The sequence below is a fragment of the Crinia signifera genome, chromosome 9, assembly GCF_055691185.1.
Source record: "Crinia signifera chromosome 9, ASM5569118v1, whole genome shotgun sequence".
Classification (NCBI taxonomy): Eukaryota; Metazoa; Chordata; class Amphibia; order Anura; family Myobatrachidae; genus Crinia; species Crinia signifera.
The window spans coordinates 49,195,836-49,210,130 of record NC_139225.1 but is presented as its reverse complement, the minus strand read 5'-3'; the positions used below and the strand labels follow the sequence as shown (position 1 = coordinate 49,210,130).

Here is a 14,295-nt window from a genome sequence, read left to right as displayed (position 1 = left end):
CCTATGTTTGAAAAATGTCAGGCAGGAGTTGATTGGTTGGTTTTTTATCACTCTCCAATTTATCAGTTTTGAAGCTTAGTGCATCTGGCCCAGAGAGAGATAGTGTGAGAAAGAAAACTCAGAACATATTTCTATAATGTAACTTGCGGTATGCCTTTGATAAGAAACAGTAGCATATATATATATATATATATATATATATATATATATATACACATATACATATATATATATACACACACACACACACACAGTGGCAACCGCAGGTTTTTTAGAGGAGGGTTTCCAAATTTATCCAAAATATTCCACTCTGCAGTGCATGGGTGTAATTACAGGAGTCTGGGGGAGCAGTAACAGCCCTGAAATTGGCCTTTCTACACACTGGATACTTTATGGAATACAGTATTGATATTTAACAGTACAGATTGTCTATAGTATAGGCTGTTTCAAACATTTAAATAAGATAAGTGGTCAGGAAAAGGTTAAACATCAGAATAAATAAATGCACAAACAATTGAACCATTACTGTACTTTCTAAGCTCACAATCTCCCACTTCATGGTAGGACGCCTGTCTATTCCTCCTGGCAGCTACTCTCTGGTCCATTGCAATGTTTGAGGGCTCAGATCCACACATACACTAAATGTGGTATAAAAAGCTGGTACACTGCATGCCGTCCAGCAGTTCTGCTCTGTCCCTTACACTGCATGATGTGGTGGCAGCTGTATCAATCATATTATATACAGTACCAGCCATTGTGGTCATAATTTAAAGCACTTGCCAAGAGGAGGGGGGTTTACGGGCAACCAGAAACCCCCCCCTTCCCCGCATTTGCCTAGGATGTGTAGATATATATATATATATATATATATATATATATATATATATATATATATATATATATATATATACCATACTTGCCTACTTTTGAAAACTAGTTTCAGTTTAATAATAGAATTTTGCAAAGCGCCCCATTGAGGGGGTGTGTCAAGCTAAGGGGCATGTCTAGTTCCATATAGGAGAGATTGTGGAAATATATTGTGAACTTGGCACCTAGAAGTGTGGGTGTGTAATTTAAAATGACTTATAGCCAAATGTAGATGAGCCCCAAAGCAGTTAGTAAGAATTATTAGGTAAAGTGCTGGGAAATGGTGCTAATGATAATGTAAATGTATTTGTCTCTCTTTCTTTTTTTCCCCCAAAAATTTAACAGTGTAAAGAGGGCTAGGTAAAATGAGGGAGATTACTAGACTAATGAGGGAGAGAGGGATATATATATACTAGGTGATTCATCGCGCCCTATGGGCGCTCTTCACACCGGCGTAAGGGGCTGTGCCCCCTTAATTTGTGAACGTTTGTATTGTGGTCACAACACAGGAAAACAGGAGGCTGGGTAGTGATAGGGGTGTGTGGGCATAAGGGGGACTAAAGAGGAGGGTGGGGGACACTGTGCAGCTTCTGCCAGTGGGTGAGGGTCCGGCGTGGCAGCACAGGAGTACAGGTACGGTGGTCCTGAGTCAGTGTCTCCTCCTACTGGGTGGGGAGTTAGGGTGCATGAGAGCAGGAGGCTGGGCTATGAGGCATGATAGGGGTATGTGGGCAACACAGCGTCAGCGACTCCCCAGTGGTAGAAGTTACGGTTCAGGAGAGCAGGAAGCTGGGTAGTGATAGGGGTGTGTGGGCATACGGGGGACTAAAGAGGAGGGTGGGGGACACTGTGCAGCTTCTGCCAGTGGGTGAGGGTCCAGCTTGGCCGCACAGGAGTACAGGATGGTGCCCCTGAGTCAGTGTCTCCTCCTACTGGGTGGGAGTTAGGGTGCATGAGAGCAGGAGGCTGGGTGGTAAAGCATGATAGGGGAATGTGGGCAACACAGGGTGAGCGGGTCCCCACTGGCGGAAGTTACGGGGCAGGAGAACAGGAGGCAGGGCAGTGATAGAGGTGTGTGGGTATGAGGGGTAGTAAAGGTTTTTGGCTGTTGCTGAGTAGGGATAGGCATTGGTGCAGACGCCATCGATGGTTGGCATTGATGGCGATTTTGCACCCTGCCATCGATAGTAGTAACATATTACTTGGATAACCATCGATGTTGTAGCTATCGATGGTCATCCGTTATATCTGACTCAATAGGCCGTGGGTCAATCAGAACTTTGTGGCGGGACTTCCGGGTGTGGGGGCGGAGCTATGCTTCGTGTCCCGGCACCTTAAAAAAAGTTGAAACTTGATCGGTTCTCCTTTGCCATCGATGTAGGGAAACCATCGGTACTTATGTAGTATCTGGGCGTCCGATTTAGAAATCGGATCGGATCGCATCGTATCGCATCGCATGCGACCAAATCGTATGCGATGCGATGGTCAAGATTTTTCCATAGGATTCAATGTTAAAATGGTCTGAGTCCATTTTAACATAGAATTCAATGGGAAAAAGGGGTCCTTTTCCTTTCCCCACTATCCAAGTGGGCATGGAGTTGGATATAAACCTGTGGCGAGCGTAGCGAGCCACCGAGCCCGAAGTGTGGCGAGCGTAGCGAGCCCCGCGAGGGGACACAGAATACTTTTTAAGAAATATGCGTCCCCGCGCGGGGCTCGCTTCGCTCGCCACGCTTCGGGCTCGGTGGCTCGCTGCGCTCGCCACGCTATATAAAATCAACTCTATGCCCACTTGGATAGTGGGGAAATGAACAGGACCTTCTTAACATTGAATCCTATGCAAAATCAAATCGCATCGCATCGCATCTGATTGTATGCCTTAAGGTAAGGCATACAATCACAAAATCGGCAGCCCAGATACTACATAAGTACCAAACCATCTTGTCCTCCCACATCGATGGCAAAAGTATTCAACATCGGCCATAAACCATAGATTATTTGAAATCATTGATGGTCAATGGGCATCCCTAGAACTGGAGGAGGGTGGAGGAAAGTATGCAGCTCCCGGCAGTGGGTGAACGTCTCCTCCCACTGGAAGGGAGTGAGCGTGCATGAGAGCAGGAGGCTGTATAATAGTGGTATATGGGCAAGACATTGATAAAAGTTGTGGCACTGGTGCAGAGGACCTAGGGGACACTTCTGGCAGTGGGGTAACCTTGAGTGCGGCAGCCAGGGCCAGATTTCCCATCTAGGGGCGGCACTTGCTTGTGGCGGTACAGGATCCCCCATTGTCACGGGGGTACATGAAATGCGGGAGTGGGGTCGATGGGGTACGCTGGGGGGTGGAATTGCAGGAAGGGGGTCAGGGGGGTCTGCAAATTGCGGGAGGGGTGTGTGCGGGGATCCGTGATTAGCGGTAGGGGGCGGGGGTCCGCAAATCGTGGGAGGGGGCGCGAAGGGGGCTTGAATCGCGGGAAGGGGGGTCTGCAAATTGTGGGAGGGGGGTTGTCTGGGTCAGTGAATTGCAGGAGGGGGGGTTGTGAAGGTCCGTGAATTGCGGGAGGGGCGCAAGGGGGTGCCGTGAATCGCGGGAGGGGGGGGGCGCAGGGGGGGTGGCGAGGGGGTCCATGAATCGCGGGAGGGGGCATGAATCGCGTGAGGGGGGGTCGTGGGGGGCTGCGAATTGCAGGAGGGGGGTGCCGTGAATTGCGTGAGAGGGGGTCGCAGGGATCCCGCGAATCGCGGGAGGGGGGGTCGCGGGGGTCCCACGATTCGCGGGAGGGGGGTCGCGGGGGTCCCACGAATTGCGGGAGGGGGGTTGAGGGGTCACGCGAATCGCAGGATGGGGGTCGCGGGGGCCTGGGGGGGTGCTGGCTAGGGTTACCAACTCATCCCTTTAATCCGGGACACATATTAATTACACAGGTTCTGTGGCTGGTTTTCACCTGGTTTTAAACTGCCACACCTCAAGACTCCATTTCACCTGGTTTTAAACTGCCACAGAACCTGTGTAATTAATATGTGTCCCAGATTAAAGGGATGAGTTGGTCACCCTAGTGCTGGCAGAGGGGGGGGGGTTTGCGGGAGTAATGGTGGATGGTGGCTGTTGGGTAATGGTGGATTGTGGGCGTGTACTCTAGCCCTGGCTGGGCGGGGGGAGGTGATTTCAAGGGGGTGGGGTGTGTAGAATGTTATACACATAGAACACTTTTCCCTGGGGGGTTGGGTTTGTGTATCCTGCTGGGCGGGAAAGTTAGATTATACGATATAGGGAACATCGGAAGCCAAATCGCATTCAAATCGCATGCTTTTTTATGGCTTGCGAGCCAGATGCGCTGCCGTGTGAGCGCATATCGGCAGCCAGATAGAGAGGGCAGGCAACACTATATAGTGCAGATCTGCACTATATAGTGTAAATTGTGCCCCTCTGGCATGAGTCCCGATGTGATCTGATTGCGTCGGGACTCGCAACTCACGGCATATCCTGCCGTGTGTACACACCTTAAGATGAACAAAACCATGTGCACTGCAGGTGGGGCAGATGTATCATGTATAGAAAGAGTTAGATTTGTGTGAGTTAATTTGTTTCTGTGCAGGGTAAATACTGGCTGCATTATTTTTACACTACAATTTAGATTTCAGTTTCAACACACCCCACCCAAATTTAAGTATCTCAGCACGTTACATCAGCCCCACCTGTAGTGCACATCATTTTGCCCATTTCGAGAACAAATTTGTACTGCGATCAGATCTGAATAAGGGCCAGAGAGTGTACCTTTAACACACAGGGCAGATCCTGTAGAAAATCACGTCACAGACAGAGAGCGTACCCCTAACAAACAGGGCAGCCTATCCAATAGACACCAGGCAACCCCTATATAAAACTAGTTATTTTGGACTGATATATAAATTCACTACAGCACAGGACAGCACCACTGGACTGGACTGATACAGCAGAGCCACCCAGACTGATACATCAGAGCAGAGCAGGTTGCCTCACCACCCCATGCCAATCCCACAGCAGAGACACTAGCTCGTAATAACACGTCCTCTCACTACCCCTCTCCAAGACCAGCGTGAAGATGTCGCCTATATAGGGTCTGGATTTCTCAAGAATCCAAAAGCGGGATGATGACATTTTGCTTTGAAGCATGAAGTCCGGTAGCATTCGGATCTCCAAGATCTGTATGTGCTCATCTCTACTCAAGAGTAGATGGCATCCTGCAATATTTCACATCCTGCTAACTTCTTAGTGAAGCATGCATAATGGTGTCAAAATTACCAGCAATTGGGGGTCCTCTGGAAGGAGGAGGGTCAGAGACAGATGTACATATATTGTGAGCCACCTGGGAGCTGGTGCAAATACACATTTATATTAGTAATTGGGTGATCGTGTATCTGCATCTTGACACCCAAAAATAGACTTCAAGTGCCAGGGTGCACATTCTCAGAAGGAACTTTAAATGGCATTTTTAATTAGACACAGGTGTGTAAGGACACATTTACAAAATAAAAAACCATGGGGTATTGTTTGATCCACAGTAATATTTTCAATGGGATTTTTTTTTTAATAGATAATATAAATATTGATATTTCATATTTTTGTAGTTTCCCCTAGGGGTGATGCTCGATGTCTCTAAATACATATAACCTACTGTATATAGAGGAAAAATAAAAGAAGAAAGAGACTTGTTCTGGTGCACTCTTGGAATTCTATATTGGGGCTCTGATGAAAAGAGGTTTATATTAAAAAAAAATAACTTATTTTGATTCTCATGAAAATTCATATTGAATGGGATATTTCCCTATGTTCAAGTTAACCTTAAAAAATCAAAGTGATTTAGAAAAAGTACAAAAAGTGTTATCAACAGTGAATAAAAAACAGTTAATAGCGTGTGGTAGTGGTGTCTGACATCTACTTATGTTACTGTATGTTTGTCCAGGCTTGTATTGCCTTAAAATAAAATAAGTTGTTATTTTTATCTGTGTTTTCTTATTTAGGCCCTTATTCTGATCGGTGCGGCCCGATCAGAATATGCGTCCGCAACCGTGCAGGCGAATCCCCGCCTTCCATACGGATCGCCACCTGCCGTCCGTACGCGGATATGTGGCGATCCGCATGAAATTGGACGGGGATACGCCTCCTCCGTCTTGGGAGCTGCCCCTGCATTCGATGGTCGCCGAACATCGAATGCAGGGCCGCACGCTCCACCAGGTCCCGCAACACAAGACCACACGGACACTTGTCCGTGTGAAAACATGTATGGGGGCGGGCAGCTGACATCCGGCGATGTCAGATGCCCGCCCCGTACCCACGCGTCACGGCCTCATTACCATGCATACGCCCCGCGTTTGCATGGGAACGCCCATGAAACGGGGGGCGTATGCATAGGGTAATGAGGATAAGTAGCCCCTCACGCCCCTCTACGCCGCCTGTGCGGCGTATAAAGAATCCGTGCGGCGAAATCGCCTGCACATGCGCAGAGTGACCTCTGCACATGCGCAGACGATCAACATCGGCGGTCCGTCCGCATGCGGGAATATCCGCACCGATCAGAATAAGGGCCTTAGTTTTGTTCACTTTCAATTACTAAGGACTTTGTCCAGGGAGAGTGACAGCATATTATAACTTATGATATTAGTATCAATTTGCCAGAGCTGTCGCAGTGTTGTTATTATTTATTCTGTTTTCTGATATTGTGGGGGAAATGTACCAAAATGGATTCGTAGAAAAAAGGTGTATTCGTAGGGAGAAATACACCTTTTTTTTACGAATTTGTATTTTCGGGATTTACAATCCCAAAAATACAACAATTCGTAGTCCTAAAGATGGAACATTCGTATTTTTTATTTACAAATACGAATGTCTACACCATCGATAGAATACGACAGAAATCACCATTCAAAGAATGGTGGTTCCTGATGTACTAAGCAGCCGTACTGATAATACGGCTGCTAAGTGGTGTAAAACACCCACGCAAATACGACAGGAAAATAGAACACCATTTTCCTGTTCTATTTGCGTTTTAGCCTGCACGGATCAGTCAGATCCGTGCAGGCTGCAGTGTAAAAAAATAGAAAAAATAAATAAATTAAAAAAAAAAACGGCGTGGGGTCCCCCCCACAGCCGAAACCAGCACCAGGCTGAAGGAGCCGGGGCCGGTAATTAAAAATCAGGGAACCCGACAAATAGGGGTTCCCCGATTTTTAACAACAAGCCCCAGGCTCCAGGTCCGGGGCTGGTTCCCAAAATACGGGGGACAAAATGAGTAGGGGTCCCCCGTATTTCAAGAACCAGCCCCAGGCAAAACCAGCCAGCGGGTAATGCCACAGCCGGGGGGAGACTTTTTATGCAAGTCCCCCCGGCCAAAGCATTCATCCCTACTGACCAGTCAGCCTGGCCAGGGGCCCTGGGGGAGTGGGGACCCCCCCAATAAAGGGGTCCCCCCACTCCAGGACTTACCTGACCAGGCTGAAGCCTGGTGCTGTCCTCGATGCCCCTGGGCGGTGGGCATCGAGCTGATAAATGGTGTAAAAAAAATAGATAAACTATTGTTTTTTACTGTGGCACTACAAGTGCCAGCAAGCCTCCCCAGCAAGCTGGGACTTGGAGAACCACAAGTCCCAGCCTGCTGGGCATTAAAGGGCCCGCTGGCACTTGTAGTTCTACAGTTAAAAAAATAGTGCACAAAACACACTGACACACTTTTAAAATAAAACTTTATTACACACAAAGCCCACACATACTAATACTTACCTATCTTCTTCCCATAGGTCGCCCTGATGTCCTGTGTCGTCGTCTTCTGGTCCTGTGTCGTCTTCTTCGTCCATGTCGACCGTCGCTGTCGCCGTCCGGATCCGACGAAATCCATGGAGGAAGCTGTGGAAGGAAACCATACTCACCTGTCCCAGCGCGACGTAGTCCAGGTAAGGGTCTTTGCAAAAAAACAAAACGAGCACCCGAAACCAAGCGGACACGACGGAGACGCACGTGTGTTTGTTTACATCGTGCGGCTCCGCCCCCGAATGCCGCTATTGGCCGCCTTGCGGCCTAGCGGCCAATCAGGAGCCGCTAGGCCGCAAGGCGGCCAATAGCGGCATTCGGGAGGCGGAGCCGCACGATGTAAACACCGTGCGTCTCCGTCGTGTCCGGCTGGATTCGGGTGCTCGTTTTGTTTTTTTGCAAAGACCCTTACCTGGACTACGTCGCGCTGGGACAGGTGAGTATGGTTTCCTTCCACAGCTTCCTCCATGGATTTCGTCGGATCCGGACGGCGACAGCGACGGTCGACATGGACGAAGAAGACGACACAGGACCAGAAGACGACGACACAGGACATCAGGGCGACCTATGGGAAGAAGATAGGTAAGTATTAGTATGTGTGGGCTTTGTGTGTAATAAAGTTTTATTTTAAAAGTGTGTCAGTGTGTTTTGTGCACTATTTTTTTAACTGTAGAACTACAAGTGCCAGCGGGCCCTTTAATGCCCAGCAGGCTGGGACTTGTGGTTCTCCAAGTCCCAGCTTGCTGGGGAGGCTTGCTGGCACTTGTAGTGCCACAGTAAAAAACAATAGTTTATCTATTTTTTTTACACCATTTATCAGCTCGATGCCCACCGCCCAGGGGCATCGAGGACAGCACCAGGCTTCAGCCTGGTCAGGTAAGTCCTGGAGTGGGGGGACCCCTTTATTGGGGGGGTCCCCACTCCCCCAGGGCCCCTGGCCAGGCTGACTGGTCAGTAGGGATGAATGCTTTGGCCGGGGGGACTTGCATAAAAAGTCTCCCCCCGGCTGTGGCATTACCCGCTGGCTGGTTTTGCCTGGGGCTGGTTCTTGAAATACGGGGGACCCCTAGTCATTTTGTCCCCCGTATTTTGGGAACCAGCCCCAGAGCAGGAGCCTGGGGCTGGTTGTTAAAAATCGGGGAACCCCTATTTGTCGGGTTCCCTGATTTTTAATTACCGGCCCCGGCTCCTTCAGCCTGGTGCTGGTTATGGTTGTGGGGGGGACCCCACGCCGGTTTTTTTTTTATTTATTTATTTTTCTATTTTTTTTTTACACCATGCAGCCTGCACGGATCTGACTGATCCGTGCAGACTGCTAGAAATAATTCGTATTAGCAGCCGTATATACGGCCGCTAATACGAATCATTACACCATCGGAGGGTTACAAAGCAGTCGTATCTGACTGCTTTGTAAATCCCCCTCCGGAACACGAGTTTGCATACGACTTAAACAGTCGTATGCAACCGTAGGGAAAATACGAATACGAAAAACTAGGTTTTTCATATTGGTACATTTCCCCCTGTATCACTGCAAATGTAGCATTATCACCAAGCTCTACAAATTTGAAGTCGTATTCATAGGCTTCAATTACTCTTTTGAACACCGTATTGGTAGCAAATTATAAGCAATAGCAATAAGACATACAGTAGGCAGCTCCGATATGATAATGTATTCTATAAGGGATAGGTTTCAGTACAAATAGATGTGATTAGTGTTGTTATCAATTCTTTAACATCCAAATTATCTTGGGAAATCCCCACAAGTAAACGGCCATGATGTTGCCAGTCCGTGGCTCTCTGGGGGTCCGCTGTGATAAAAGCAGACCCCGCAGAGGCAGTGCCACAAGGCAGGAATCTAACATAGCCAAGAAAGATAACATGGCATATGATTATAGTGCAGCAAAGGAGGAAAAATAAAAAAATATAGATGCCAGGACCATAGGCGAATCTAGAATTATGGTAATGGGTGGTCCCAGATCTAGACATAATAGTAGGGGGACCTTTGCGCGGCATAGCCACGCGGCAAAAAGGTGGTGTGGCCTCATGGGAAGGAGGCGTGGCATCACAAAAAGGGGTGCGGTATTACACTTTAGACCATACACAGTAATGACCATTACACATTTTAGCAAACTCCGTAATACCCATTACACATAAAGCCACACGCCGTAATGCCAATTACACATAAGGCCACACACCATAATGCCCATTACACATTGTGCCACACATCATGATGCCCATTACATACTATATAGCAAACCATAATGCCCATTACATATTTGCCACATAAGTGCTGCTTACCTACGTGCTCATTGCTAGGGTGCACATGATGCCGCACACCATAGTACCCATTACACATGATGCCGCACACCATAGTACCAATTACACATGATGCCGCACACCATAGTACCCATTACACATGATGCCGCGCACCATAGTACCCATTACACATGATGCTGCACACATAATGTCCCTTACACATGATGCTGCACACATAATGCCGCTTACACATGATGCTGCACACCGTAATGCCCTTTACACATATAGCCACACATTATGCGTAATGCCCCCACATACCGCCACTTGTAGCTTCCCTTAAACAATGCCCCCAAAAGTGCCACTTACTGTAAATTTGTATATGAGCCTTTGCTGCTGCTGCAGGGAGAGATGGAGAGCGGTGCAGCTGCTTCTATGGGTAGAGGAGCAGAGCGCAGTGCAGAGCACACTCCAACTCCCCTCCTGGTGTCCCCTCTAGCCGAGTGGACATTTGAAATATTGTGCGCGCTGTTGTTGTGCGTGACGTCAGGGGAGCACGCCGGGCGCCGGCACCACATGATTAAAGGGGGGAGAAGAATTGGAGCGGAAGTTGCAGGGGTGACAGTCATTGACAGCTGGGCAGAGAGCAGGGGGCTGCCCAGCTGTATTCAGAGCACTGCAGGCCACGGCTGTTTGAAATAATACCCCTTTCACAACAGAAAATGCAGGGATTTACCCGGGAATATGGTCCCAGGATCATGCAGGGACATTCCCAGGCTGACCCCTTATACACCAGCCTAGTCCCTGTATTTTCTGGTGTGAGGGGGAGAGACAACCACTTCCCTCTCCCTACCCCCCTTTAACCAACCAGCTATATCTTCGTAACCAACTGACCCATTTGCATGAGACTAGTATCAAATTTAAGAACTTTTGAGTTGGCTTCGAATGATTTTGGTCCCGTGAAACAGGGCTGTTTGGTTCCAGAGAAATCTGCACTCAAAGAACATAAACAGTCATGAAATTACATTTAAGAAATGAAAAAAAAAAAAAACGGTTTAACCTCAATATCCCTGGAACCAATTAATCCATATGGATCCAGCCTGGTATCAGATTAAAGGCCCAGCGATTTGGGTTCAACTGAGATCAACCTTGAGCTTCAGTGATGCCAAAGGGGGAACTAGGGGAACTAACAGCCGTTGAACTGGGTGGGGGTCGGAATTAGCGGGTCCCATGTTATCCTATAGGGAAAACGTTCCAGCTTTGCCTGGCAGTATCTCCGGTTCCCAGGGAGCTAGAGACACGGGGCTGGGCTCGGTGGAAAGCCCCATCCGTCAGCTACAAATGGGCTAATGGGTGGTCCTGTGCACCCCCGGACCACCCCCTAGATTCGCCTAGGGCCAGGACTGCATATAGAACAAAGCATTATTGTAACATCAGCAAAATATCATTTTAAAGGTGTATAGCTCTTTTCAATTAAAAATGGCAATCCAGAAGAAGATGACTGCGAGTGTGGCAAACATTGGCTTAAACATATGCGCATATGTAATGAGCGGCTCATTTATATGCACGGCGCTCATTACACATGTGCATAGTGGGAACTACTAGTTACCATCAGCCCCAGTGACTGTCCGGATCCCAAATGGACCCCACCCCGCTGCCTCTCCACTGCCCTGCATCCATCAGCCACAGGGAGGGACCTGAAGTGCTGTGCCCATGCCGGACCCCACTGCCCGGATCCCCCACGCAGGTAAGTGCCAGTGGAGGGAGTGGGTGCAGGGCAGGTACCAGGGGAGGGAGGGGGGTCCAGGAAAGGTGGGTACCAGGGGAGGGGTTATGAAAAAGACAGGCACTCTTTTCTGAGCACATTAAACGGTTCACTGCGATGTGAATAGTACTTAAACGGTATTTAAAACGGTAATCTAGTGCAATGTGAATGCTAATACCGTTTTAAATACCGTTTCAAAATTCCGTTACTTTAAATGGCTCTGCAGTGGGAAAGCAGCATGATAGTGCTACATTTGCAGTGATACGATATCAGAAAACAGAATACATAATAACAACACTGCAAACTCTGCAAATTGATACTTTTATCATAATTTGTTACAATATGCTGTCAGTCACCCTGGGCAAAGTCCTTCAGGTGCCCATACACAGTACAATTATTGTATACAATTTGGACTGGATCACAATGCATCGTGTAGGTTTTGCAATGCATTGAGATGCAACGAAATGAGATCTGGTACAAAAAGTATGTGCAGCACATACATTTGACGTGTGATGGGAGCGCGCATCTCATTGTACCCAGCAATTGTACCATGTATGGGCACCTTTAGAATAAACAAAATAAGAACACAAACAGAAAAAATAAAAACTGTTTTATTTTAAGGCAATACCAGCCTGGACAAACATGTAATAAGTAGATGTCAAACCCCATGACCAAACACTGTTAAGTATTTTTTAATCACTGTTTTCAACACTTTTTGCACTTTTTCTAAATCACTTTCATTTTTTTTAAGGTTAACTTGAACATATTAAGGGAACTATCACATCCAATATGAATCTTATAGGAATAAAAATAAAAGTTATTTTTTAATATAAACCTCTTTTCATCAGGGCCACAATATAGGATCCAAAGAGTGCACCAGAACAAGTCTCTTTCTTCTTTCTCTATATAGGTGAAATAAGGACACATGTACGGTTGACCGTGGGTATAGATGACCTAGGCACCTAGCTGCAGATGGCACATCAAGGGGCTGACTGGAAAGAGGGCCTGATTCTGGTTAAGTTGCAAAAGCAAATTCTCACTCTAATGGACAAACTACAGTATGTGCACTGCAGGTGGTGCAGATGTAACATGTGCAGAGAGAGTTTGATTTGGGTGGGATTTGTACTTCAAACTGATATCTACAGTGCAGTGCAAAAATAAGCTAGCCAGTATTTACTATTGTCCATTAGAGAGAGAATTTGCTTTTGCAAATGAACCAGAATCAGGCCCAGAGGGTGCTGCACTAATGAAGCAGGAGCATCTACACTAATGGAGCAGGAACAAAACCAAGGCAGCATCCTGGTCCATTCATCCATCAGAACATGTGCTGAGCCCTGAATGATAAAGATTAAAAACACTCGAAGTCCCCCGGTGGACTGTTTACCTCAAATGTTCACTCTCTGCTTACCCATTTTCCAGAAAAATTTAAGGAACACTGTCTGGAAAGAGCTCACCCGAACAACAGCAGGCTCAGCTGTATGTTAATGAGGATGGCAGTGGCAAACGCAGGATTTTCAGAAGGGGGTTTCCAGAGGGGCGGAGCAAAGCACGGAGATGGACACTTAGGTGACCCAGTATATGCCGGTTCAGTTAAAGTATTATAGATAGACCAAATGTATATAAATAATAATAATAATAATAAATATATATATATATATATACACACATACATACTGTACATATATATACATACAGGGGCGTCAACAGCAATGTAGACCCCTGGGCATAACAATGTATTGGGGCCCCTAATGATCCTCCAGTGGTAGGGGTGGGGGAAGCTTTGATGTCCTGCGGGTGGTAGGGGGTATTATATCAACCGCTCAGCATGTAGGGCCTGGATCAGTAATTTCCACTAATTACACCTTTACTGCACAGATGTTGGGAGATGAGGTGGGATAAGGGGGCATTGGGCTGAATGAAGGGGCCCTGATACATAACTTCCAGGGTGGTAGAGGATGTTTAATATGCAGAGGAGGGGTGTATAGTGGAGTGGGCTTATTATTCATAATTTTCTGGTGGGAGGACAGCTTGCTTGACTGCAGATATCTCCAGTTTCCATAGATAGATTTCTTAGATTTTAATGGAATTAAAAACTAGAGAATCCCACCTACCAAATGATATTGGGGACAAGGGGATCAGAGTTCAGGAGGCAGAGCAATCTGCCAACGATATAAAACTACATACCAGGTGTGTGGAGCTGGAGCAGTAACCAGCTGCTGGAAGGCTGATCTCTCTGGTTCTGGGAACAGTAGAGACCAGCTACTAGTGTCTATCAAAGGGGAGAGTCTCAGCTTTTGGAATATACTCTCAGGAAAACTCTAAGTCAGACAGAACCTGAAATATCTGACTGGGAAGAGCATTTAACAGGCTTGGATGGGGACCACTGCTTTGAAGTCAGATATCTCCGGTTCCCAAGGGCCGATTTTTAAAATTCTTGTACCGATGGAAAGAGGGGACCCTCAGCTTTCAGGGTAGGACCCTTAGACTCCTGGGGGGGTTTCTGGGTACTCAGAAACCCCCCCTGCGTGCGCTACTGGATGGGGAGCTTTGAGTCACTGCAAGGCAAGTTTGAGTTTCTGTTTGAACTTGACATTCTTGATTCTATTTTAAGAATTATATAAGCACT

At 47.3% G+C, this 14,295-nt stretch overlaps 1 protein-coding gene across 1 annotated transcript in view; it reads right to left on the bottom strand.

The window, feature by feature from the left end:
* The window catches only part of LOC146035538 (gamma-aminobutyric acid receptor subunit beta-4-like), a 335,033-nt gene that overhangs the window by 289,871 nt on the left and 30,867 nt on the right, over positions 1 to 14,295 (bottom strand). The window lies entirely within an intron of this gene.